Source organism: Tamandua tetradactyla, chromosome 17 (genome assembly GCF_023851605.1).
Source record: "Tamandua tetradactyla isolate mTamTet1 chromosome 17, mTamTet1.pri, whole genome shotgun sequence".
Taxonomy (NCBI): domain Eukaryota; kingdom Metazoa; phylum Chordata; class Mammalia; order Pilosa; family Myrmecophagidae; genus Tamandua; species Tamandua tetradactyla.
Genome location: NC_135343.1, coordinates 82,516,192 through 82,542,533, shown reverse-complemented (window position 1 = coordinate 82,542,533; position 26,342 = coordinate 82,516,192). Strand labels below are relative to the sequence as shown.

The 26,342-nt window shown below is 44.1% G+C and overlaps 1 long non-coding RNA gene across 1 annotated transcript in view; it reads right to left on the bottom strand.

The window, feature by feature from the left end:
• The window catches only part of LOC143661447 (uncharacterized), a 49,331-nt gene that overhangs the window by 1,497 nt on the left and 21,492 nt on the right, over window positions 1-26,342 (bottom strand). Inside the window, exon 4 of the long non-coding RNA XR_013164601.1 lies at window positions 2,552-2,776. This is a non-coding gene — a long non-coding RNA (uncharacterized LOC143661447). The remainder of the gene's footprint in view (window positions 1-2,551; window positions 2,777-26,342) is intronic.

Here is a 26,342-nt window from a genome sequence, read left to right as displayed (position 1 = left end):
AAGCGGCTGGGTGGAGGTGGCTTCTTTGAACTGGTGGATCCAGCTGGTTGAAGAGGAGCTGGACAGTCTTGAGAGCGCCTGGCCACTGCCCTGCAAAAGCTGGTGAAATGAGAGAAGAATGAAGGTTGTTGAACATTGGGCCAGAAAAGATGGGACTCCAGGAAATCCAGTCCCAAGTAGCTAAGCACATGGCAGAAGAGGTAGGTTGAAAGTAGGAGGAGGTAGCTTGGAAATTAGCGATTATTGCAGGGGACTTGGAATACCCAGAGGAGTGAGCTGGCAGGGCACCATTGTGGAGCATATCAGAGTGGTGGATGGGCCATCACCTGATGTGTCCCAGAGCTGCTGGAGAAAAGCACTTTCAAAAAGAAGACAGAGAGAAAGAGATAAAGATGTTTACCGATAAACTTAGGGAGGCAGAGTCCCCGGCTAAGTTGATGAGAGGTCCATAGCCAAGCTGGGAAAGAGAGTTTGATGATTTGGAAGGTAAATGGAAATGCACCAAAAAGGAGTGCCTCTGGACCCAGAGGATGCTGGACCAGCCTCTGCTTGACCTGAATGAAATCTAGAACATTCCACTCCCGCCCTGCTGCTGCTCCTTCCTTTGACCCTGACTCCACCTGAGGCCAGCCTGCGCGAAGCTGACCTTTAAACTGAGCACTGATCTCTAACTGGAAGGCTGCTTTCTGTTCTTGTATATCCCTCACCCACTCCCCACACCCCCTCTGCTGCCTTCCTGCGTCTCCACCTCTCCCCAGAGAGTCCAGCTGCGCTAGGAGTGAACTGCTTTGGAAACAACTTTTAAGGGAACCGGAGCACAAAGCAAGTGTCTTTAAAAGCAGGTTGTGATGTGCACACATTGTGATTACCCCTTTTTGTTGTTGTTGTTGTAGAAACCATTTGCAAAACATTCCAAATAATTGCACAGTTCTGAAGCAACAATCTAATCCCGTTCTCACTTTTGGAAGGTCACTTTACAGCTTAATGTACACTGTCCTCTCCATAGAGGTGGGAAAGAGGAATGGGCCTGTGTATTAGGAGCAAAGCAGAACCCAGCTCAGAGAAAGGCTTCACCATAGCAGACCCCATTGATCCATACAAAGCACCAGCCAAACCAGAAAGGCAATTCCAGGAAGAGTAAGCAAAAAAAAAAGTGTTCAAAGTGTTAAAATAAATTTAGTTTGAAATGCTAGTGATCAGTGAAAGCGAGGGGTAAGGGGTATGGTAGGTATAATTTTTTTTTTCTGTTTTCATTTTATTTCTTTTTCTATTGTCTTTTTATTTCTTTTTCTGAATGGATGCAAATGTTCTAAGAAATGATAAATAGGCAACTAAGTGATGATATTGTGAATTACTGATTATCTGTTAATTTTTATTTCATTTGTTGATTTTTTTAATTAATAAATAAATTTTAAAAAGTGTTCATCACATTTTCAGTTTTAAAGTATCTTAGGGCCAGTTTATTCTTTATTTTGTATTTTTCTCATCAGAAATGACCAAATTAACATAGTGAGATGTCTGAGACCAAATCTTTGTCCCATCCTTTATCTACTCACCCCCCTTTCAACCTCTCACAGAACGGATCATGTGCCCTTTCTGTTGGGGTGACCACTTACCCTCCTGCCTCCTTTAAAAAGACACAAAAGGAAAGAAGATTATGTTTTGTCATCGATTTAGCCATAGGAAGCTCATCTCATCACCCTCTGTGAGGTCTGAAGCTGCTATCCCTAAAACTGCCATTTCAGTGAGCTTTGTACAACTCAGTGCTAGAGAAATCTTGAATAGCTTATGTACAAAACTTTTCTAAAATGTTGTATTATTGTGAAACTTGGCTTCTTTAGGGTTAGGGAGCACTGGCCACCCTATCCGGCTATGAGTCCTCTCTACAGCCTGGGCTGGCAATGTGTTGATCTTTTAAAATTTCTTCTCCCATCCACTCACCCCTTTTTGGTGAGGTTTATATGAGGTCTGTTAGGTTGTGCATTCTGCCGCTTATTGGCTAGAAATGTACTCTCCTTTGGTGTGTGTTCTAGTTTGCTAGCTGATGGAATGCAATGCACCAGAGATGGGTTGGCTTTCAATAACAGGGGATTTATTTAGTTAACATATAGTTCTTCAGAGAAAAGGCAACTAACTTTCAACTGAGGTTCTTTCTTATGTAGGAAGGCACAGGGCGATCTCTGCTGGACTTCTCTCCAGGCCTCTGGGTTCCAACAACTTTTCCCGGGGTGATTCCTTTCTGCATTCTACAAAGGCCTGGGCTGAGCTGTGAGTGCTGAGATGAGGTGTGCTGAGCTGCTTGGACTAGTTGAGCTCTCTCATTTAAGCATCAGCCAATTAAGTCAAACGTCATTCATTGCAGCAGGCACACCTCCTAGCCGACTGCAGGTGGAATCAGCAACAGATGAGGTTCACATACCATCGGCTCATGTGGCTCCACATGTCCACAGCAATAGAACTAGGAACCTTCACCTGGCCAAGTTGACACCTGAACCTAACTACCACAGTGTGGCCCATTTTGGGGGCTGATTAAACAGCAAACATTTATTACCTGACATTTTCCAAGGGTCAGGAATCTGACGTGGCTCAGTGGGTGGTTCTGGCTTGGTGTCCCTCATGAGTTTGTTGTCAAGCTGTTGGCTGGAACTGCAGTCTCTGAACACTAGCCTGGAGCTGGAGCAGCTGCTTCTAAGTGCACTGACTCTGCTGTTGGCTGAATGCTTCAGCTCCAGATCACAGGGGCCAGTCCACAGAGCTGCTGGGCCCAGGGCTTCCCCTAGTGAGAAATTCAAGGAAAGAGAGAGCAGCAAAGACAAATTGCAGTGCCCTTCATAACCTAATCTCAGAAGTGACATAATATCACTACCGCTGTGTTCTACTGGTTACCCAATCTTGATACAATGTAGGAGGGGCTCACACAAGGGTGTGAATATCAGGAAGCAGAGATCCTTGGGGCCATGTCGGAGGTACCCAGCCAACATCCTTAGGCTTCAGCCCCATACATCTTCCCAGGGACTCTGTCAATGTAAGCCCTGCACATCTCGCATATATTTTGCCTTAACTTCTGGGACCTGCTATAATGGGGTGCAGAAGCAGCAGAAGGTGTTAACCAGGGAGGAAAGGCTACTGGCAAAGGAGGATTGGTAAAATTCAGGGGTTTAAGACCCCCAGCGTCATAGAATCTGTCCATATGTCCCCATCCCAATTTTCAGGGTTCCACTCATGCCCAGTCTATGCCTAACTTTAAGATGAAACCCTGCAAGATTGGGAATCCAATTTGCATTGTAATTAAGGATTAGATTTTGGGTTTGGCTTTTAGGAATTGCAGCCCTGCAGCTATAGGAGATGAGGGTTTCTCTTATGGCAGTCATAACCTGGTCCTTTATCTGATCTTGAGCTGGGAACTTAAAGCCCCAACCTTATCCTTTTCTTTCTTCCAGTTATCTACCATATTTAGAAGTAACCAACCAATCCCATTACACTCCTTATTTTCACTAAAATATTCTATGGAAGCATCTACTTGGTCACCTAAAGCCTTGCCTTCTTTAGGCAATTGACTACAAGTGTCTACAGGTGATAATTTAAGAAATGATTCTGCTAATCAGTCATGGACAACTAGTGTTGCCTTTATCATTGGTTTTGAAATCCAATCAGATCAGAGACCCAATTGAGAACCAATTCAGAGAACCCATTCTTAAGGTTCTGTTCTGGAATTACTTCCAATATCACCGTCTGTGTCAGCATTTGTTCAGAGATGCATAATTGCTATGAGTAATGTAGAATTAGAAGTTTATTACAGGGATAGGCTTATGCAATAGTGAGAGCTAGGTTATGGCCTCCGTGCCTGAGGTTGGGCCTGTAATTGCTGTAAAACAGTAGGACCTACGGTCAGCAAAGATAGCTGGACATGAACTGGGGGTGAGCAGGACCCACTAAGACAAATTGGATCGCACAAGGACAAATTAGGCTGTGCATCTGTCTCTCACCACCTGCAGTCTCAGGGACTCATATGCCTGTGGGTTCTTGTAGAAGCGATGGTACTGCACATGCAGCGGGCTCAGGTCTGAGACCCTGAAGCAGGAGATCCAGCAGTTGCTCAAGGAGTCTCAGACTTGGACTGCCCCCCACCAAAGTGAGACCCCACATGAGCAACAGCGTGCAGGAGCTGCAGCAGTGCCTGACATCTTCAGAGTGTAATGGCTGCCATTTCATTTCTGCCTTCCAAACACTTCTTGTGGCTAATCCTAACCCAGAAACATTTTGAAAGATAAACAAAGTTGAGGTTATTAGAGTTGAGATGCTTGGTGGTTAGGACATTCAAGTGGAACTTTTCAACAGGCAATGGGAAATTTAAGAGTTAGATATTAGGGACAAGAATGCATTTGTAGATTTGAGGATCATTTCTAGGGGAGCCACAAGAAAATCCTTATATAATTCCTGGCATATAATAGGGGTCTCTCATAAATTATGCAAGATAGACTAAATCCCTGTGACAACCTGTCCCAGTTTGAAATTGTCATATACCCCAGAGAAGCCATGCTCTTTAATCCTCATTCAATATTATTGGGTGGGATCTCTTTGATTGTTTCCATGGAGATGTGACCCACTTAGTTGTGGGTGGGACCTTTTGATTAGATGGTCTGCATTGAAATGTGTCTCCACTGTTCAATGTGGGGTCACTTACTGGAGCCATTTCAGAGGAAACATTTTGGAAAAAGCTTCAGAGTCAACAGAGGCGACAGAGCCAGAGAACTTCAGAGATGCAGAAGGAAAACACTCCTGGGGCAACTTGTGGAGAGCCGCCTCCCGGGTCTGGCCTAGTGGACACGCTGCGGCCTGCTCTAGAGTTCCCCCCGCCCATCGAGTGAGTCAAGATGGCGCCCGCATCCTGTTTCCGCGTATGACGTACGCGCCCACCAACCCTATCTTCCAATCACCTCTGTATACGTGGCACTAACCTATTGGGTTTGGGCACAGTATATAAGAGGTTACCCGGACAGGGTGGGTGGAGACGACCCATAGGGAGCCGTACCTGACGGCCGCATAGAGGTTGTTCCCCCGCGGGGTATTCTGTCCCGCGCGGAATTTGTAACAGAGCTTGCAAGCTTAGCTCCAGTAAAGGTCTGTGCTCACAACTGCAGCGTGTCTCGAACCCGTGTCTGTCACTTGAGTCGGTTTGTCTGCGTCTGTCTCTCTCTCCCTCCTGTTCCCTCCGCCGGCCGGGGACCAGAAGCTGAGCGAGACGGCTACGGACAGCAACTTTATAAAATGAGGAGAAAAAGTTAGCAGATGTCACCAAGTGCCCTCCTCAGCTGACAGAGGTGATCTGGACTGAACAGCCTTTCTTGAATCAAGGTATGTTTCTTTGGATGCCTTAGTTTGAACATTCTCACAGCCTTAGAGCTGCAAACTTGCAACTTAATAAATCCTCCTTTTTAAAAGCCATTCTGGTTCTGGTATATTGCACTCTGGCAGCTTAAATTAAAATACAACCCTTTTCATATCTGCCTTGAGGGAAAGAAGAGTAACATCCACTAACATCTTGGTTTTTGCCTCTTGTTTGGACATACTAGGAATTAGGAACATTGTTTGTTTGCATTTTTATATGCATGTCTCCATAAATAGAATAGGAAGAAATTTTCTCTTTAAAATAAGATAAAATGGATTTCACCATGGGGCTAAAATTTCTATTCTGGATTTTTTTATAATAATTTTTTTAATTGTGAAAAATAGCATATATACAAATAAACAATAAATTTCAGAACAGTGCAACAATTAGTTATAGAACAGATTAGAGTTTGATATCAGTTGCTGTTCCACAATTTTAGGTTTTTCCTTCTGACTGCTCCAAGACACTGGAGACTAAAAAAAAATTAATATAATGATTCAGCAGTCATACTCATTTGTTAAATCCTAGTTTCTCTGTTATAACTCCTCCTCTGATCTTTCCCCTAATCTTTAGGGGTATTTTGGCTATGTACATTCTGACTTTTTCATGTTGGAAGAGGCTGTTGATAATACAGGATAGGGGCATGGAATTAGTTGATGTTCTGGAGAGGCTGGGCCCTCTGCATTTCAGGGCTTATCTGGTCCAGGGACCCACCTGGAGGTTGTAGGTTTCTGGAAAGTTACCCTGGTGCATGGAACCTTTGTAGAATCTTGTATATTGCCCTAAGTGTTCTTTAAGATTGGCTGAAATGGTTTTGGTTGGGGTTTGGCAAGCTGTGATAGGTGGCAATGTCTAACTGAAGCTTGTCTAAGAGTGGCCTCAAGAGTAGCCTCTGAACTCTATTTGAACCTTCTCAGCCACTGGTACCTTATTACACTTCTTTTCCCCCTCTTGGTCAGGATGGCATTGCTGATCCCATGGTGCCAGGGCCAGGCCCATCCCTGGGAGTCCTCTCCCACACCGCCAGGGAGACTTTCACCCCTGGATGTCGTGTCCCATGTAGGGGGATGGGTAATGATTTCACTTGCAGAGTTGGGCTTAGAGAGAGACTGGCCACATCTGAGCAATGAAAGAAGTCCCTTGGAAGTATGGACTGTTTTTAAAAGTCAAAATTCCCCCTCCCTTTTTTTGAAGGGTAACTGAGTTGAGCCTACAGTACATTGGCTGTATGGCTAAGGGTGACCTCTTTGGCAAGGCCCACTCCAAAAAAGCAGAGCCAGCTCTGGGGCCTGGGCTGTCTCCTGAAGTTGTCCGTACCAGCACGGAGCACCTAAAGTTACAGAATTTATACCTGAATATTTGACAATTATTTTATAGCAGTAAAAAAAAAAAGTGAATCCTTTTTCCCAGTCTCTGTCTTTTGGTATCTTGAAATGTCTTCTTTCTGCAATTAAACACATAAAATATGGCTTGGCCCAGAGACGTAAGCCATAGCCAGATGTGGAAGACCCTAAAATAGCCACATGAAAAGGACAGACATATGTGGCACCTTCACTCACTCTGGGCACCTGAGAGCTCTAAAGTGTGAACTGGTAATCACAGGAAGAGGTTCTCAAATCTAGTTTCCCATTAAATCATCTGGAGAGCTTTTTAGACACATATGTTCCCAGGCCTCAAAAGATTGTACTTGACTGAGTCTGAGGAAGAGTCCTGGAATCTGCCATGTTGAGAAAGGTGCCCAGGTGATTCTTCTAATCAGTCAGGTTTTGGGACCAGCTGTAGAAGGAATCCAAGGTGGACATGAGTGACAGCCTGCAGAGAGGGCGTGGCAGTCCCCATGCTGAAAACGGAGCCCACATTCTCAGTTACCTCGTGTACAGTAGATAACAAGCACTCATTTATGAAAAATAAATCCCTACTGATCTGATCTGCTTCAGACTGATGTATTCATCTGCTCTTTCATGTGCAGCAGAAGCTACAGCAGTAGTCCCTTTCATCAGCACCCCAAAGAAAATGGGGCAACTTCTTAATTACATAAGAGAGGCCAAGGGGGGAGGGGCAGAAGAATTGAAGCTCTTTAAAAATGGACACATAGCCACTGGTTTATTAACATACTGAAAATTTTAGAGAAATACACAGGCCTAAAGAAAAACCATAAAAACAATAGTGAAGGGATTGTGGTTTACTAAAAAGAGTAGAAATAGCTCACTTCCTTTTTAGAGATATGGGACAGTACATTTGACATCTAAAGTATATTGTAGCGTTGTCATAATTCAAATCTCATTCCACTTAGGCTGCTTTGGGCTGTAGATATTAATGGGTCACATCTCCATGGGAACAATCAAAATGCTCCAGACATGAGTATGGTGCAGTTGCAGCCCTAAGTGAAATAAAAATTTGCAAACATAATAAAACTTCAAGAAAATTTCAGCCTACTGTACTTGGCTCTCTGCAAACTTGGAAGGTAATCAATTGGAAAGGAATAGCTTTAGGGAATCAAACATTCTTCAAAGAGCAACAGCTTCAAACGTTAATGGAATTAACTGATTGACTTTATTTTTCTAAGAAAAACTGAATATTCATACTTTTATACAATTTTATACAATTACAACTCAGTGACATAACACTAGCAATTACTCATGTTTTCTATAATTTGTGCTGTTTTAAAACATTGCAGAAAAGAAACAGTGTTTTCCCCTTTTGATATCAAGAATTTCAACTTTTAAGAATACTTAAATCATTTCTCATTTAAATTACAAAGTAGGGGAAAATAAAGATTAAAGTACAGTTTTGCCAACTATCTAATTTACTTAACCAGGATAGCTGGTGCATTAGAATAATTTGTCCCTCAGTGTTTGGCTTATCAGAGTGGATGTCTGAATTAAATAAACAAGATTGTTCACTTCATTATTTAAGTGGTAGAGCTGAAGTGTAAGTCCCAATTTTCTGAGTTGTTTTGAAAATATGATTAAACACAAAGGAAAATGTAATTTACTGTTTAAGTTGCTATAAATTCTTTGCACATTGGTTCAGTTCGAGACTTCTCATGTAGTGGTCCCTGCCCATTCACCATATTATTAGTTCCTACCTTGTTACTGTCTGTAAAAAAAGAAGTTTCTTATAAATCATACCCAGTCTGAACTGTCTTTATTACTATTTTGATAACATAAAATAATTTCCTTTTGAGTTATATGGGCAAATTTCAGTTTTAAATACTAAGAACTGTTTAACCCCTTATTTTGCCATAACTTAATCCTCTTGAGCTACTTGTATTCATTATTTTTCTGTTAAGATGGTCTCTTCTGAGAAAACTTCTCAAAAAACATCTAAGCACCCTTTTCTCTTGCCCATTTGTCAATATTGAAGCTTCTCTATGTAATAGTAAACTAGACAATTTAAAGGATTTGGGAATATCATTCACTCTAAGAAATATTATTGAAAAAAATAAAAATAAGAACAAGGCAAGGTAACATCACATATTTAAATAATTTGTTGAAATAATTGAGAGTCTGCCTCAAGACAATGTAAAATAAAAGACATTTGTATGTTTTGACTTTTAAAATGCTTAATGCAGCATTATTGTTACAATATGTAAATATGTCTATGAAAAATAGAAGTGAGACTGTGTTTAGACCTCAGTATCACAATTAAAACCCCAGTATATTAACCAGATTATTCTAGGCTATAGATTTTTTAATTATTTAAGATTTATTAAACATTTAGTTTAGGGCACTGGTAGCATTTCCAAGGTTCTGTCTTTGACATCTCTTCCTCCAAGAATCTCCTTTATGCTCATGGGATCAGCTTTCTCCCTTTGCTGGAAAAATTCCCAATCTGTAATTTTCAGATTTTCTGGTTCTGCTTGCTTATTTATTTTATCATCTTTTATTTTGAAGTGACTTCAAATTTATAGAAAAGATGCAAAAATAATACAAATAATTTCTGTATAACCTTTATCCAGACTCTCTGTGAACACTTTACCACATTTGCTTTACTATTCTCTCTCCCTATCCTATCTATTACTACACATATATGTATACAGACACATGTACATACTCATGTATGGCTATGTAGAGATTATATATACATATAAACCTATACACACACACATATACATATTTTTTTCTGAACCAACTAAAAGTTAAGTTAAATACATATCGCCCCATCACCCCTGTTCTAGTTTGCTAGCTGCCAGAATGCAATATACCAGAAATGGAATGGCTTTAAAAGGAGAATTTAATAAGTTGCTAGTTTACACTTCTAAGGCTGAGAAAATGTCTCAAATAAAACAAGTCTGTAGAAATGTCCAATCAAAGGCATCCATGGAAAGATACCTTGGTTCAAGGAAGCCGATGAAGTTCAGGGTTTCTCTCTCAGCTGGGAGGGCACATAGCGAACATGGTGGCGCCTGCTGGCTTTCTCGTGTCTCTACCAAAAAGGGACTCTCTCCAAAATGTTTCCCCTTTTAAAGGATTCCAGCAAGCAACTCCACCTTCAGTGGGTGAAGACACACCTCCATGGAAATCATCTAATCAAAAGTTACCACCCACAATTGGGTGGGTCACATCTCCATGGGAACAATCAAAATGCTCCCACCCAGCAATATTGAATGAGGATTAAAGGACATGGCTTTTTTCAAATGGCACATTCCACCTTTTGGACCCCAAAAAGATATGCTCTTTCCAGATACAAAATACATTCATTCCATAACAATATCAGAAAGCTTTAAACCATTTTAGTAACAATACATTTAAATACAAAGTTAGAAACTATAAAATCTCATCAAGTCAGTTACAGGCATGGTCTACCCTGAGGCAAAATTCTCCTCTGGCTCTGGACCTGTAAAACTCAGACCATGTTATTTGCTGCCAACATATAAAAGAGGAACATTCATAGGATACATATACCCATTTCCATAGGGAGGAAGGAACCCAGGGGTCACCAGACCCATACAGTTTCAAAAACCCGCAGGACAAAGTCCATTAGATTTCAAAGTCTGAGAATCATTTATCTTTAGGGCTTTAGAAAGCAGAAGTCCCACCCTTTCCAAGGGCCTATGCAGTGGCTTGTCTCTCTCTGAACGCAACCTTGGGGGACATTGGGAAGACCACCTTTTTCTTGGCTCCACCCTCTCCAAGCATCCTGGCTGCACCCGAGCTCTCTGCCATCTCTGGGGCACACACTCAACCCCTCCATGTGGTGGCAGGTAGGCTCTCCCCAAACCCCAAGGAATGTGCTTCACCCTCTCCAAGGCCTGAGGCGGCATGACTCTTCCACTGCAACGTGGAAGAGTCCAACCTCTGCCTTTGGGACAAACTCACCCTCTTCATGGGCTTAGGTGGGTCCGCTCTCCTAGCCCAAGGCTTCTTGACTCCAGACCCCAGCCTCAAAGGTGTTGCCTCTGAAGTTATTTTTCCTCCAATGTGTTCCTTCTCTGTCCCTCTCCGTCCTGACTGGCAGTGGTTCCCTTTATACAGATCCTGCAACACTCTCGTTGGCTTTCTATGGAGTAGCCTTGGATCATGCCCATCAGACATAAGGAGTTTCCACAATTCCTTCCTGGATAACTCCATGTCTGAGCCTGACTTTCTCTGAGATGGTTGACTGGTTACCCATTTGGTTAAATCCTCACATGGGGCACTTTTCTCTGGGGTGTCCCCTTCTGGAGGTCCAGAATTTTCTAGGACTTCAATTTCTGGTTTCTTTGTATCCAAGAGTTCAGTTCTCAGCTTATGTCTTTCCTGTCACATTTCACTATAAGCTGCGAGGAGAAACCAGGCTACACTTTCCACATTCAATTTGGAAATCTCTTCTGCTAAATATCCAAGTTCATGGCTTTTAAAATCTGCCTTCCAGCCAAAGCCACTAGTTAAATTTTGCCAGATTATCTGCCATTTTAAAACAAGGCTCACCTTCCTTCCAGTCTATAATAACACACACCTCATTTCTGTCTAAGGCTTTATCACAAGTGTCTTTAGAGTCCACATTTCTACCAACGTCTCTTCAAAGCATTCTAGCCTTCTCTATCAAGCTCCTCACAAATCTTCCAGAACCTTCCTCTTATCCATTTAAAAAAACCATTCCAACATGTTTGGTATTGGCAAACCACAGCAGCACCCCACTCTCCAGTACCACACTGTTCTAGTTTGCTACCTGCCAGAATGCAGAATACCAGAAACGGAATGGCTTTAAAAGGGGAATTTAATAAGTTGCTAGTTTACAGTTCTAAGGCTGAGAAAATGTCCCAATTAAAACAAGTCTATAGAAATGTCCAATCAAAGGCATCCATGGAAAGATACCTTGGTTCAAGAAGGCCAATGAAGTTCAGGGTTTCTCTCTCAGCTGGCAGGACACGTGGTAAACATGGTGGTGTCTGCTGGCTTCCTGGTGGCTCTACAAAGAGGAACTCTCTCCAAAATGTTTCCTCTTTTAAAGGATTCCAGCAAGCAACTCCACCTTCCATGGGTGGAGACACACCTCCACGGAAATCACCTAATCAAAAGTTAACCACCCACAATTGGGTGGGTCACATCTCCATGGGAACAATCAAAATGCTCCATCCAGCAATATTGAATGAGGATTAAAGGTCATGGCTTTTCTGGGGTCCACTACAGATTCAAACTGGCACAACCCCTATGTATTACAGTGTGTATTTCCTAAAAGACAAAGTAAAAACCATCAAAATCAGGATAGCAACACTATGTAATACTGCTATCTAATCCACAGACTTTGTTCAGAATTCCCAATAATGTCATTTATAGCAAAAAGTAAATTAACAGAATGTCGGTGCAATGGTGGTCAGTGGCAGAATGCTTACCTGCCAAGCCAGAGACCTGGGTACAATACCCGGTGCCTGCCCATGAAGAAACAAAAAAAGTAAATTTACAACAACAACAAAAAAAACTTTTTCTTCTAGTCCAGTATCCATTTCAGGAACACATATTGCATTTAATTTTCATTTATCCTTAATCTTCTCCCTCTGGACCAGTTCTTCTGCCTTTCTTTGTCACTCCTGACCTTGGCATTTCCAAAGAGTACAGGGCAATAATTTTGAAGAATGTTACTCTGTTTTGGTTTCTCTGATATTCTCTCATGATTAGCTTTCTGTTATGCATGTGGGGCAGAAATATCACAAATGTAAGTGAGGCTTTGTTTGCCTCAGTATTCCATGTCAGGAGGCACAAATGGCAATTTCTCTTATTACTTATCAGGGAACTTTGGTCATTTGATCAAACTGATGTCTGTCAGGTTTCTTCATTATAAAATTATTTTTCTGTCTGTAATTAAAAGGTAATTTGTGGTGACACATTTTGATTCTATTCTTCAACTAACATTCATGTATTAATTTTACATCCATTGGTGACCTTGCCTGAATCAGTTATTTCTATGATGATTGCCAAATGGTGATTCTCCATCAGTCCTTTCACATTTATTAGTGGGTATTCTAACTGTAAGAAAGTGTTTTTCTTTTCTCTACATTTACTTAAACCATTTTTCATTTATTAATGTCAGAGTGGACTCGTGGGTTCCTATTTTATCCAGTGGGTTTTAATCTAATATAACAGCATTTATTGTGATGCGCCTATTGCCCCGGGTTTGGCCAATGGGAACCCTTTTAAGCTGCTCCTGTGTTATTCTGACAAGTGCCCACCATACTCTCCAGCACAGCAAGATGTTCCGGGTTCATGCTATGCTGCTTCTGTGCCAGTGCCGGTGTCAGCCATTTCTCCAGAGGGCTCTGGCTCCTTTCAGAGAACTGCAGCTGGAGGACAAGATGTGGGAGCTAAATGCGCTCCCTGTTCCTGGGGTGTTACTGCTTCTAGGCTCTCTCAGAGAATACACATGTGTGTATATATGCAAAACACACACACACACATACACATTTATATCTACTATATACACCTACCTGTCACCTCATCCATCATCTATTTAATCTTTTAAAAAAATATGAGTTCATACTGATACCTCCAAGACCCAGATCAGAGCACCACAGGATTCATTGTAACCTTTTTCTTCATTCACATTTGTAACTCCCTCCTTGGACAAAGATAAAACCAGCTTTCAGGCTCTTCGATGTATCCACCCATTCACTCACTCACCAGCTTGTAACAATCTCTGGACCCCGCTGTGCCACCTCACACCGACCTGACACCCATCTTGGCCACCCGAGGTGCAGGAAAGACACCAGTGGATAATATGGTTAAAGAAAGGCAGAAAGAACAGAGCCAGGGAACAGGAAAGAGACACAGCTGGACTATCCAGAAGTTACAGATTAACCCCCAGTCTTAACAGAATCACCCAAAAAATGGTTTGTTTCTTGCTTCCAGGAAGTTTGATGCTCATCACGAGGGTCTCCCAGGCATCTGCCCTCCAGGTAAAGACTCAGGTCCCCGCTGCCCCATCGAATGGCCCTGCCATCTCCAGCCAGGGGTCTCCATGCCACGCCCCACTCCCCTGGCCCCCATTGATGTGAAATAATTTAAAACTTACCAAGAAGCTGTAAGAATAGTACAGAGAATGTCCTATACACTTACCCAGATTCACCAGTTTTTAACATTTGCTACAGCTACTTTTATCGTTTATCTATCTTATCTTTCTCTTTCTATCATCCATCTCTCTACCTACCTACCTTATCTATCTACCTATCTTATTTATTTAAACTACTTGCGAATAAATTGCAGACTTATCCCATTTTACCCATAAATACTTCAGAGTGCATTTCTTAAGAAGACAGACACTGTCATACATAACCATAGTATGATGATCAAAATCAGGAAATCTAACACGGAAAATATAATCTAAAATCCATATTGAAAAATTGCCAATTACCCCAATAATGTCCTTTACAGGAATGCCTGTTTCCTGACCCACACCCAATCCAGGAGGGCACGCTGTATTTAGTGGCCATGTCTCTTTAGTCCCTTTTGCTCTGGAACGGTTCCTCAGCCTTTCTTTGTCCCTCTCGACATTGACATTTTTGAAGAGTACAGGCCAGCTACATTACACTGAAATTTCCCTCAATTTTGGTTTGTGTGATGCTTCCTCATGATTACAGTCAGGTCAAAAACACATGGGTGATGTGCTTTTCTCAGTGCATCCGCCCGCAGGCACACATGGATTTACACCACTAGCATGAGGTTAACTTCAGTATTTGTTTTTTAAGGCGCATGATCAGGGAATCGAACCCAGATCTCCTGCGTGCAAGGTGAGCATCCTACCACTGAGCCACCTGTGCACCCGGGGAGGTTAGCTTTAATCACTTGGTTCAAGGTGGTGTCTGTCTTTCCTCACTGTAAAGTATTTTTTCCTTTGTCATTAATAAGTGATTTGTGGGGAGATGTTCATGACTGTGTAAATATCCTGTTCCTCAAAAATCTTGCACTCAGACGAGCCCACCGCCCTTCCTCTATATGGGACCTGACTCCCAGGGGTGTACATCTCCCTGGCAACGTAGAACATGACTCCTGGGGGTGAGCCAGGACCCATCATCAAGGGACTGAGAAAGCCTTCTTGACCAAAAGGAAGAGAGAAATGAAACAAAATAAAGTCTCAGTGGCTGAGAGATTTCAAACAGAAGTGAGAGGTAATCCTGGAGGTTATTCTTATGCATTATATAGATGTTCCCTTTAGTGCAGGGTGTACTGGAGTGGCTGGAGGGAAGTACCTGAAACTGTACAGCTGTGCTCCAGGAGCCTTGATTCTTAAAGATAATTGTATAACGATATAACTTTTAAAATGTGACTGTGCAATTGTGAAAACCTTGTGTCTGATACTCCCTTTACCAGGATATGGACAGATGAGTAAAAAAAAAAAAAGGATAAATTATAAATAAATAATAGGGGGGATAAGGGGGAAAATTAGGTAGATTGAAACACTGCTGATCAATGAGAGGGAGGGGTAAGGGGTATGGGATGGATGGGGTTTTCTTCTTTTTATTTCTTTTTCTGGAGTGATGCAAATGTTCTAAAACTGATCATGGTAAGGAATACACAACTATGTGATGATATCGTGAACCATCAATTGTATATTTTGGATGGACTGGTATGGTGCATGGAGATATTTCAATAAAAATATTTTTTTAAAAAAGCCTTACACTCTTTCATTTTCACAACCATTGAAGATTCCTGCCTGAATCGATGATGACCATCACGGTTAAAAATGGTGATCTTAGAAATCCTTGTTCCTTTTACATTTTGGGGGTTGGCATACTACATTAAGAATGATCTTTCCTTTCTCATTTATCATCAGTATAGACTCTAGATTCTAAGCTATAATACATTACTGTTATTCTGATGTTCAAAATATTGTACTGAGAGCCACTTCAAGCTGGCTTCTGTGTCCTTTTAACATGCCCCATCACTTTTTTTTTCAGAATTTTTCCCTTAAACTTTTAATTTTGAAATAATTTCAAACTTACAGGACAGTTGAAAAAATAAACTCACACAGAGAACTTGAACACCTCCCTCCACGCCCCACTGCCCTAGATGCCCAGATCCACTAATTTTAAATTTGCCACATTTGCTGTATCATTCTGTAGTCTTATCACTTTTTGAGCAACAACAAACTTTCCTTTGCAATATACTCCAGGCTCACTTGTATTTTCATGCCCCGGCCTGGAACCACTCATTCCTCCGAGGAACCTGGTTCCTTTTATGGGGTAATTATATTTAGAAACCAAACCTGGCCACTCTTTAGTGCTTTCTTAAGGAAGGACTCATATCATTGAACCTATTCATTTTGGGCAGTCTGAACTGCAGAATTGCATTGGGTTCCATTTTCTTAAGCTGAGAAAGCATCTACCTCTGTCACATTATCTATGAGATGGAAAGTTCTACAAGAGTTGTGCTGCTCACCCGTGGATTCCCAGAACCTACAGTACCTGACATGCATATAGGAAGTGCTCCATAAATATTTGTCGAATGACTCTCGTGCTGCCAGGCCTTCCTATCAGATATGGTTGTATTCTAAGTGCAAGGGCCACTGCCAAGCAGTTCAACTCTTTGCACTCATTTGGTGTAGTCACTTGTCACGTGACAGGTTTGTAGCTTATCTGTGCTACAAGTTATCTTGGTGTTTAACCTGTGTTAGAAACTCAGTCCACAAAAAATTATTTTTCAGGGTTTCTTCTTCAAGACTGCCGTGTTTTCAGGATTTTCTAAGTGACCAGGAAGTGATTTCAGTACATATTGTTACTTTGACCAGGACTTTGACATTACTGACATTTCATAAAGTCAAAACAATTAGAGTCGTTCATGTTCACTTTTCTGGATAACCTGGGCTGATAATCATTCTATCAGGAAAAAAGAAACCACGTGTTAGTTTACCAGGGCACTTAGTAAGCGGATTGGTTAAACCGGCATGGGAGACCTGAGAAGTCACAAAGGGAGCACTGGGGTCAGGATGGGAACCGCACTCAGTGCCACCGCCCTGGGAGCGGGGAGCCAAGGGCGGGGAGGGCGTGTGGGCTCTGGCAGCCCGGAGGGGTGGGGAACTCGCCCGTCTCCCCCAGCGCCCCCGCCGCCGAGCCCGCAGGGCGACCGAGTGCAGCGGGCGGACTTGGGAGTTAGGAAGATTTCACTGAATAAGCCGCCCCGCAATGACACGGGCCGTTTTCGAGTCTGCCACGCTGATGCGTTTACCTCCGGAGCCATGTGCTGTGGACAGCACGTCTGCAGCCAAGGATAAACTCCGCTCCTTAGGCTCGGCTTCTGGGAAAGGCCTCTTGCTTCAAGATGTAACTGGTTAATTCAAAAAGTAATATTAAAATATATGGCAATGCCTTACTGTGAATGAAACAGATATAAAGAATCTGATTAACTCAGATTCCAAATTTGGAGCAAATCCGAACCGGGGATCTCTACTTCAAGAAATAAATGGTAAAGTTGGCAAAGTAGTTTGATCTTTTCTTGACATGTACCTAATAAGCTTGGATATCTGCTTTTTCAAAAGATTAGAAGATGAAAATTAAGAGGGGGCACAGGAGAAACCATTACAGTATAAACCAATGGACAGCTAAAAGGAAAGACAGAAAATAATCAAGGAGAGAAACAGGAAAAAAAATCCAAAACCTTAAAAAATACAGCTGACTCCAGTCCTATTCAGGATTAAACAGTTTTACGTGGTTATATATATATAGTTTATGTTCTAGTTTGCTAGCTGCTGGAATTCAATATACCAGAAACAGAATGGCTTTTAAAAAGGGGAATTTAATAAGTTGCTAGTTTACAGTTCTAAGGCCAAGAAAATGTCCCAATTACAAGTCTATAGAAATGTCCAATCTAAGGCATCCAAGGAAAGATACCTTGGTTCAAGAAGGCCAATAAAGTTCAGGGTTTCTCTCTCAAGTGAGAAGGCCCATGGTGAACACAGTCAGGGTTTCTCTCTCATCTGGAAGGCACATGGCAAGCAAGACATCATCTGCTAGCTTTCTCTCCTGGCTTCCTGTTTCATGAAGCTCCCTGGGAGGCGTTTTCCTTCTTCATCTCCCAAGGTCACTGGCCCATGGACTCTCTGCTTTGTGGTGCTGCAGCATTCTCTGCTCTCTGTGAGTCTCCTTCATTCTCCAAAATTTTTCCTCTTTATAGGACTCCAGAAACTAATCAAGACCCACCCAAATAGGTAGAGACACGTCATCACCTAATCCAGTTTAACAACCACTCTTGATTAAATCACTCTCCAGGGAGATGATCTGATTACAGTTTCAAACATACAGTATTGAATAGGGATTATTCTACCTTTATGAAATGGGATTTTGATTAAAACATGGCTTTTCTAGGGGACATACATCCTTTTAAACCAGCACAGTTTATATTAAACACAATTGCACATATAAGGGGGAAAGGAGAGAGAAAGGGGAGAGACAAAGCACCTTGCTTGAAAGACATATTAAACTGCCAGCTTCCATAGAGGGTAATTTGGCACATTTATCAAAACTTACAAATGCACAAACCCTTTAGTCCAATGATTTCACTCTAGGAATTATCCTACATTTATAATACATGTGCAAAATGATGTATGTACAAGATGATTCATTACAGCATTGTTTATAATCGAAAGAGCTTGAAACAAATCAGTAAACCCATCAACAGGAATAAAGAAATTATAGTATAGGCATATATGGAACACTATGCAGATGCTAAGAAAAATAAAAGGGAATTTTTGTACAATTATAGAAAGGTCTCCAAAGTATTAAGTGAAAAAAACAAGGCATGAAATCTTATGTAGAACATGCTACCATCTGTGTAAAATATGGGCACAAAAATAATATACATCTATTTCTTTGCATCAAACATTAAATATCCCTGGAAAGATACACACACAAAAAAAACTAGTAAAATTGGTTGTCTATGGGGAAAGGAGCTGGATAGCTGGGGGTCAGAGGTGGGAGGGAAAATTTTAGCTATATATTTAAACTTTAACCACATGAATATATTGCCATTTAAAAGTTTTTAATTTAGAAAAAGAAAAATGTGGATATTCCAGATTTTAATATATACAAATTACTGTAAATGGCTTCTGGTCTTATGAGAGTAGCTATCAACAGAAAATAAATTACTCTAAACTGGTTTTAAAATCTTGATAATTAGTAATATTATATCAGAGAACATAAGCTAAAATTAAGGCTACTTCCTATTTACTGACTTTCTAATTCTGTACTCTTATGATCATTTTAATGTAATTATCCTTAATATGAAAATCATGATTAAAGTATAATTGTATTTTTGATCGATCATGCTATGGGAACAAATGTAATCACAACTTGACATTTTAAGTGTTAGTTCCAAATGACAAATTTTAGTCGGTAAAGCTGTTATTCTAGAAATGTAATCATGAGCTACCATGAGCTCCACAGCGCCCCCCTGGTGTATCCTTGTTTCAAAATCATTTAATTTCTGGGACAGTACTTCGTTCATATGAATAGGCAGCAATTTTAAAGTCCTGCAGTAAACAACCTACCCAAATTTGCTTATTAATCCTTATTATGATTTTTAGAGTACATTTCAAAATGCGGTATCATTTCTTGGGGTTCCCACTATCCATATTTTAGCTGGATTAAAATTTTCTATAGCAGTTGACACTGCTGTCAGACAATAGTTACGTCTGGTTGTTTTAAAAATTTACTGTAAAATGTATACAGTTTGTGATAAGGAAAAATTAGAAAAGTTTTAATTAGTCTATAAATTTTTCATTATTAAGAACTCTGTATTTCAAGGCTGCCTAAAGCAAGGTACTATAGTATGAAAATGGCATAGGAGAACCTCTGTGCACAAAAACAGAATCCTATTTGTAGGATATTGGGAAGTTAGAAATCAGCAGAACAAAATTATCAGAGACATTCTTGACTAATGTTCTAAGTTGCTAGCTGCCAGAATGCAACACATCAGAGACGAATTGGCTTTTAATAAAAGGGGATTTATTTAGTTATAGTTCTTAAGAGGAAAGAGTTATAGTTCTAACTTTCAACTGAGGTTCTTTCTTACGTGGGAAGGCTCAGGTGATCTCTGCTGGCCTTCTCTCCAGGCCTCTGGGTTCCAACAACTTTCCCCGGGGTGATTCCTTTCTGCATTTCCAAAGGCCTGGGCTGAGCTGTGAGCACTGAGATGAGGTATGCTGAGCTGCTTGGGCTGGACCACATTGAACTCTCTTATTTAAGCACCAGCCAATTATATCAAACATTGTAGTAGCCATGCCTCCTAGCTGACTGCAGATGTAACCAGTGACAGATGAGCTTCACATGCCATTGACTTATACCCACAGCAATATAACTAGGTACCTTCACCTGGCCAAGCTGACACCTGAACCTAGCTACCACAACTACTAAGGATAATAATAAGTATATACTTTGGCACTACTAACAGATGTTCTATTTAGTATGTAAAAATGTTTAATAGCTCCCAAGAGATTAAATTAAGTGAAGCTCACAGAAAAGCACCAGAGAAGCTGAGAGGAAGCCACTGAAGCCAGAAACAAGAAGCAATGAAATGGGAAAGAAGACCAACTGAGGCTGCCAAGTGACTTGCTATCTGACAGAAGAGCCTAAGCTTGCTGACAGCCAGTCTTCAGAGAAGATTCCTAGGGGACTTTGATGGGGAAGAGGTAGCGTTCACATTGAAATTCTACCTTGCTCTTCCACTCATCTTCTCCTCCTCCCCAGGCTGCCATTGTCTTCTTCCAAGTCAGAGCACTGAAGTAGGATGAGCAAAGGCTAAAAAGGATCTTGCTTGATTGATGCAGTTGGAGTCTGGGATGGTGATTCAGGGCACGCAAACAGCAACACATACAAATGCAGAAGACAGCTTCACATCAGCTCTCACCTGGAAGAGAGGCCCTGACCTGGAATACCACAATACGTGTCCACAGGCCAACAGAGGCGAGGAAGCTGTAGAAGATAAGTATAAAGCTAGCAGAGGTTGGCTCATGAGGTTACGGAAAGAAGTAATCTCCATAACATCAAAGTGCATGGTCAAGCAGCAAGTGCTGATACAGAAGCCACAGCAAATTATTCAGAAGATCCAGCTAAGAGAACTGATGAAGGTGCCTACAGTAAACAATGGATTTTTAATGTAGATAAAACAGCCTAGTATTTGAAGTAAATGTCAACTAGGACTTTCATAGCTGCAGAGAAGTCAATGCCCAGCTTGCTTCAAAGTGTCAAAGGACAGAATGACTCTCTTGCTAGAGGCTAATGCAGTTTGTGACTTAAAGTTGAAGCCAGTGCTCATTTATCATTCCAAAATGATAAATGATCAGGGCCCTTAAGAATTATGCTCAATCTATTCTGTCTTTGCTCTATAAAGGAGCAACAAATCCTGAATGACAGCACATCCGTTTACAATATAGTTTACTGAATATTTTAAGCCCACTGTTGAGACCTACTGCTCAGAAAAAAAGAGTACTTTCAAAGTATTACTGCTCATTCACAATGCACCTGGTCACCTACGAATTCAGATGGAGATGTCCATTGAGATTAATATTGTTTTCATGCCTGCTAACACAACATCCAATCTATAGCCCATGGGTCAAGGAGTCATTTTGATATTCAAATCTTGTTTTTTAAGACATGTATTTCATAAGGCTATAGTGCCCATAGTGATTCCTCTGAAAGATCAGGACAAAGTCAATTGAAAATGTTGGAAAGAATTCAGCATTCTAGATGCCAGTAAGAACCCTTGTGACTCATGGGAGGAGGTTAAAACATCAACATTAACAAGAGTTTGGAAGAAGTTGATTACAACCTTGAGGGGTGCAAGACTTCAGGGGAGGAAGTAGTTGCAGCTGTAGTGGAAATTGCACGAGAACCAGAATTAGAAATGGAGTCTAAAGATGTGACTGCATTGCTGCAATCTCCCGATAAAACCTACGAGAACATTCACAGTTCTGACTGCTGTTCAAATGATATTCAAGTTAGTGTTTAATATTTGGAATTGAAGAACTTTGCTCTCTGAATTTAAACATTTGTTCCTTGTTGCATTGATTTTAAATGGTTTATGAAACTTACTGCCCACACACAGGTTTTGCAATGATTATTTGGATATTTATTTACATATGCCTGTGGTTAAGCTAACTAAGCTGTCCAGTTTTGGTGGTTCTAAGTGTATTGCTTTATGTTTTAAACAAAAATATTTTTTAAAAACCTGAATGAATGAGGAGTTGTTTTTTATGGAGGAGCAAAGTAAGTTATTTCTTGAGATGGAATTTCCTCTTGGTGAAGATGCTGTGAACATTGTTGAAGTGACAACAAAGGATTTAGAATATTACATAAAGTTAATTGATAAAGCAGCAGCACGGTTTGAGAGGACTGACTTTAATACTGAAAGAAGTTCTACTCGGGTAAAATGTTATCCAACAGCATCACATGTTACAGAGAAATCTTTTGTGAAAGGAAGAGGGAATCAATGAACAAACTTCATTGTTGTCTTATTTTAAGAAACTGCCACATTCACCCCAACCTCCAGCAATCCCCCGCCCCGTGAGTCACCAGCCGTCAACATCAAGGTAAGGTCCTCCACCAGCAAACAGATTACAACCTGTTTCAGGGTTAGATGAGGCTTAGCACTTTCTAGCAGTAAAGTTTTTTTTGTTTTGTTTTGCACATGGTACTCTTCATTGAGACGCTCAGTGGAGACATCTATAAACCGAGCACTTTTATTATATAAAAAGGCACTTTTTATAAGGCTTTTATAAGCACTTTTATTATATAATAGTATAATAATATAATAATATAAGTGCTTATATATTATAAGCACTTTTATTATATAAAAAGGCACTTTATAAGGCACTTTTATTATATAAAAAAGGGGGTGAGAGTTCCATTCACTCCTTTGTGACCACAACTGGGGTGTGAATTCGGAGCTTTTAGGCATATGTAGCTTTTATATATCTTCATGATCCGTTTCCTTTAAAAAAAAAGAATGCCTTTTTTGATACAACGTTGAGTATCAAAGGGAAAAGGAAGTAAACTTCAGCTACTCGGATGGGAAGCACTTCAAAGTGGCAAAGCTAAACAACTTTAATCCACTTTATCCTAATATACCATGGTGCTCTTAAACTCCTTTGTCTTTCTCTTTCATAATGGTGGTCTCAGTTGAAATCTTACACTTATTAGTGAGATTGGTTGGCTATCAGCTGTGTGGCCCCTGGACTCCTGAGAGTGGGAGCTGTGTCTGTGTGGGTTCCATTCTTCCCCAGCATGCAGGGCAGCGTTCCTGGTGCCACCAGGTACTCAATGAATGACACTCATCGAGCAAATTAGCTTCTGGTCTGCCTGAAAATGAGGGTGGGGGAGAGGGGAGAGAATGTGGGGGAGAGGGGAGAGGAGGAGAGAGGTGGGGGAAAGGGGATAGGGGGAGAGGGTGGGGAGAGGGGGAGGAGGGTGGGGGAGAGGGAGAGAGGGAGGGGGGGGGGAGAGGGGGAGGGAGGGGGAGGGGGAGAGGGGGGAGAGGGTGGGGAGAGGGGAGGGGGAGAGGGGGAGAGAGGGTGGGGGTGAGGGGAGAAGGGGGAAAGACGGTGGGAGACAGGGGAGAGGGGGAGAGGGTGGGGGTGAGGGGAGAGGGGAGAGAGGGTGGGGGAGAGGGGAGAGGGGGGAGAGGGGAGAGGGGGGGAGAGGGGAGAGGGGAGAGAGGGTGGGGGAGAGGGGAGAAGGGGGGGAAAGAGGTGGGAGGAAGGGAGAGGGGGAGAGGGTGGGGGAGAGGAGAGAGGAGGAAAGGTGGGGGAGAGGGGAGAGAGGGTGGGAGAGAGGGAGAGAGGGGTGGGGGAGAGGGAGGAGAGAGGGTGGGAGAGGGGGAGCGGGGGTGAGGGGGAGAGAGGGGAGAGAGAAGGGGAGGGAGAGGGAGAGAGGGTGGGGGAGAGGAGAGAGAGGGTGGGAGAGAGGGGAGAGAGGGTGGCGGAGAGGGGAGAGGGGAGAGAGGGTGGGGGAAAGATGAGAGAGGGTGGGGGAGAGGGGTAAGAGGGTCAGGAGAGGGGAGAGAGGAGAGAGGGTTGGGCAGAAGAGAGAGAGGGTGGGAGAGAGGAGAGAGGGTGGGGGAGGGGGAGAGAGGGTGGGGGAGGGGGATAGGGAGAGAAGGTCGGGGAGAGGGGAGAGGGGAGAAGGGAGAGAGGGTGGGAGAGAGGGGAGAGGGGAGAGAGGGTGGGTGAGAGGGGAGAGGGGAGAGAGGGTGGGGGAGAGGGGAGAGGAGAGAGAGGGTGGGGGAGGGGGAGGGAAGAGAGGTTGGGGGGAGAGGGGGAGGGGAGAGAGGGTGGGGGAGAGGGGAGAGGAGAGAGAGGGAGAGGAGTGAGGGGGAGAGGAGAGAGAGGGTGGGGGAGAGGGGAGAGGGAAGAGAGGTTGGGGGAGAGGGGAGAGGGGAGAGAGGGTGGGGGAGAGGGGAGAGGGAGAGAGGGTGGGGGAGAGGGGAGAGAGGGTGGCGGAGAGGGGACAGAGGGTGGGGAAAGGTGAGAGGGTGGGAGAAAGGGGAGAGAGGGTGGGAGAGCAGAGAAGGGAGGGAGGGGGGGGGAGAGGGGAGAGAGGGTGGGGGAGAGGGGGAGAGAGGGTGGAGGAGAGCGGAGAGGGGAGAGAGGATAGAGGAGAAGGAAGAGAGGGTGGGGGAAAGGGGACAGTGGGTGGGGGAGAGGGTCGAGACGGTGGGGGAGACGGGAGAGTGGGTGGGGGAAAGGGTAGAGAGGGTGGGGGAGAGGGGAGAGGGGAGAGAGGGTGGGGGAGAGGGGAGAGGGGAAAGAGGGTAGGGGAGAGGGGAGCGGGGAGAGAGGATGGGAGAGAGGAGAGAGGGTGGAGGAGAGGGGAGAGAGGATGGGGGAGAGGGGAGAGGGGAGAGAGGGTGGGGGAGAGGGGAGAGATGGTGGGGGAGATGGAGAGAGGGTGGGGGAGAGGGAGAGAGGATGGGGAAGATTGGAGACAGGGTGGGGTAGAGGGAAGTACAGAGGGTGGGGAGAGGGGGAGAGAGGGTGGGGGGATGGGAGAGAGGGTGGGGGGATAGGGGAGAGAGTGTGGGGGAGAGGGTGGGGAGAGGGGAGACAGCTGGGATAGAGGGAAGATGGGAGGAGGGTAGGGGAGAGGGAGAGAGGGTGGGGGAGATGGGAGAGAGGGTGGGGGAGGGGAGAGAGGGTGGGGGAGAGGAGAGAGAGTGTGGGGGAGAGGGTGGGGAGAGGGGAGACAGCTGGGATAGAGGGAAGAGGGGAGAGAGGGTGGGGGAGAGGGGAGAGAGGGTGGGGGAGAGGGGAGAGAGGGTGGGGGAGAGGGTGGGGAGAGGGGAGACAGCTGGGGTAGAGGGGAGAGGGCAGAGAGGGTCAGGGAGAGGGGAGAGAGGGTGGGAGAGAGGAGAGAGAGGGTGGAGGAGAGGGGAGAGGAGAGAGAGGGTGGGGGAGAGGGGAGAGGGAAGAGAGGTTGGGGGAGAGGGGAGAGGGGAGAGAGGGTGGGGGAGAGGGGAGAGGAGAGAGAGAGTGGGGGAGAGGGGAGAGAGGGTGGGGGAGAGGGCACAGGGGAGAGGGTGGGGGAGAGGAGAGAGAAGGTGGGGGAGAGGGGAGAGAGGGTGGGATAGAGGGAGAGAGGGTGGCGGAGAGGAAAGAGAGGAGTGGGGACAGGTTAGAGGGGGAGAGGTCGGAGAGTAGAGAGGGTGTTGGAGAGGGGAGGCGGGTGGGAAAGAGGGGAAAGAGGGTGGAGGGAGGGGAGAGAGGGTGGGGGAGAGGGAGAGGGTGGGGGAGAGGGTGGGGGAGAGGGGACAGAGAGAGACAGTGGGGAAGAGGGTCCAGAGGGGGGAGAGGGTAGGGAGGGTGGGGGAGGGGGAGAGAGGGTGGGGAAGTGGGAGAGTGGGTAGGGGAGAGCGGAGAAGGGTGAGAGGATGCGGGAGAGGGGAGAGGGGAGAGAGGGTGACGGAGAAGGGGGAGAGGGGAGAGGGGATAGAGGCTGGGGGAGATGGGAGAGGGGAGAGAGGGTGGGGTCGAGGGGAGAGGAGAGAGAGGGAGGAGAGGAGACAGGGTGGGGGAGAGGGGAGAGAGGTTGAGGGAGAGGGGAGAGAGGGTGGAGGAGAGTGGAGAGGGGGTGGGGGAGAGGGGAAAGAGGGTGGGGGAGAGGGGAGAGAGGATAGAGGTTGGGGGAGAGGGGAGTGGGGGGGAGAGTGGATAGAGGGTGGGAGAGAGGAGAGAGAGGGTGGGGGAGAGGCGAGAGAGGGTGGGGGAAAGGGGACAGGGAGAGAGGGTTGAGGAGAGGGGTGAGAGGATGGGGGAGAGGGGAGAGAGGTTGAGGGAGAGGGGAGCGAGGCTGGGGGAGAGAGGCTGGGGAAGACAGAGAGAGGGGGGAGGAGAGTGGAGAGGGGAGAGAGGGTCGGGGAGATGGGAGAGAGGGTGGGGGAAGGGGAGAGAGGGTGGAGGAGAGGGGAGAGGGTAGAGAGGGTGGAGGAGAGGGTGAAGAGGATGGCGGAGAGGGAGAGAGGTTGAGGGAGAGGGGAGAGAGGCTGGGAAAGAG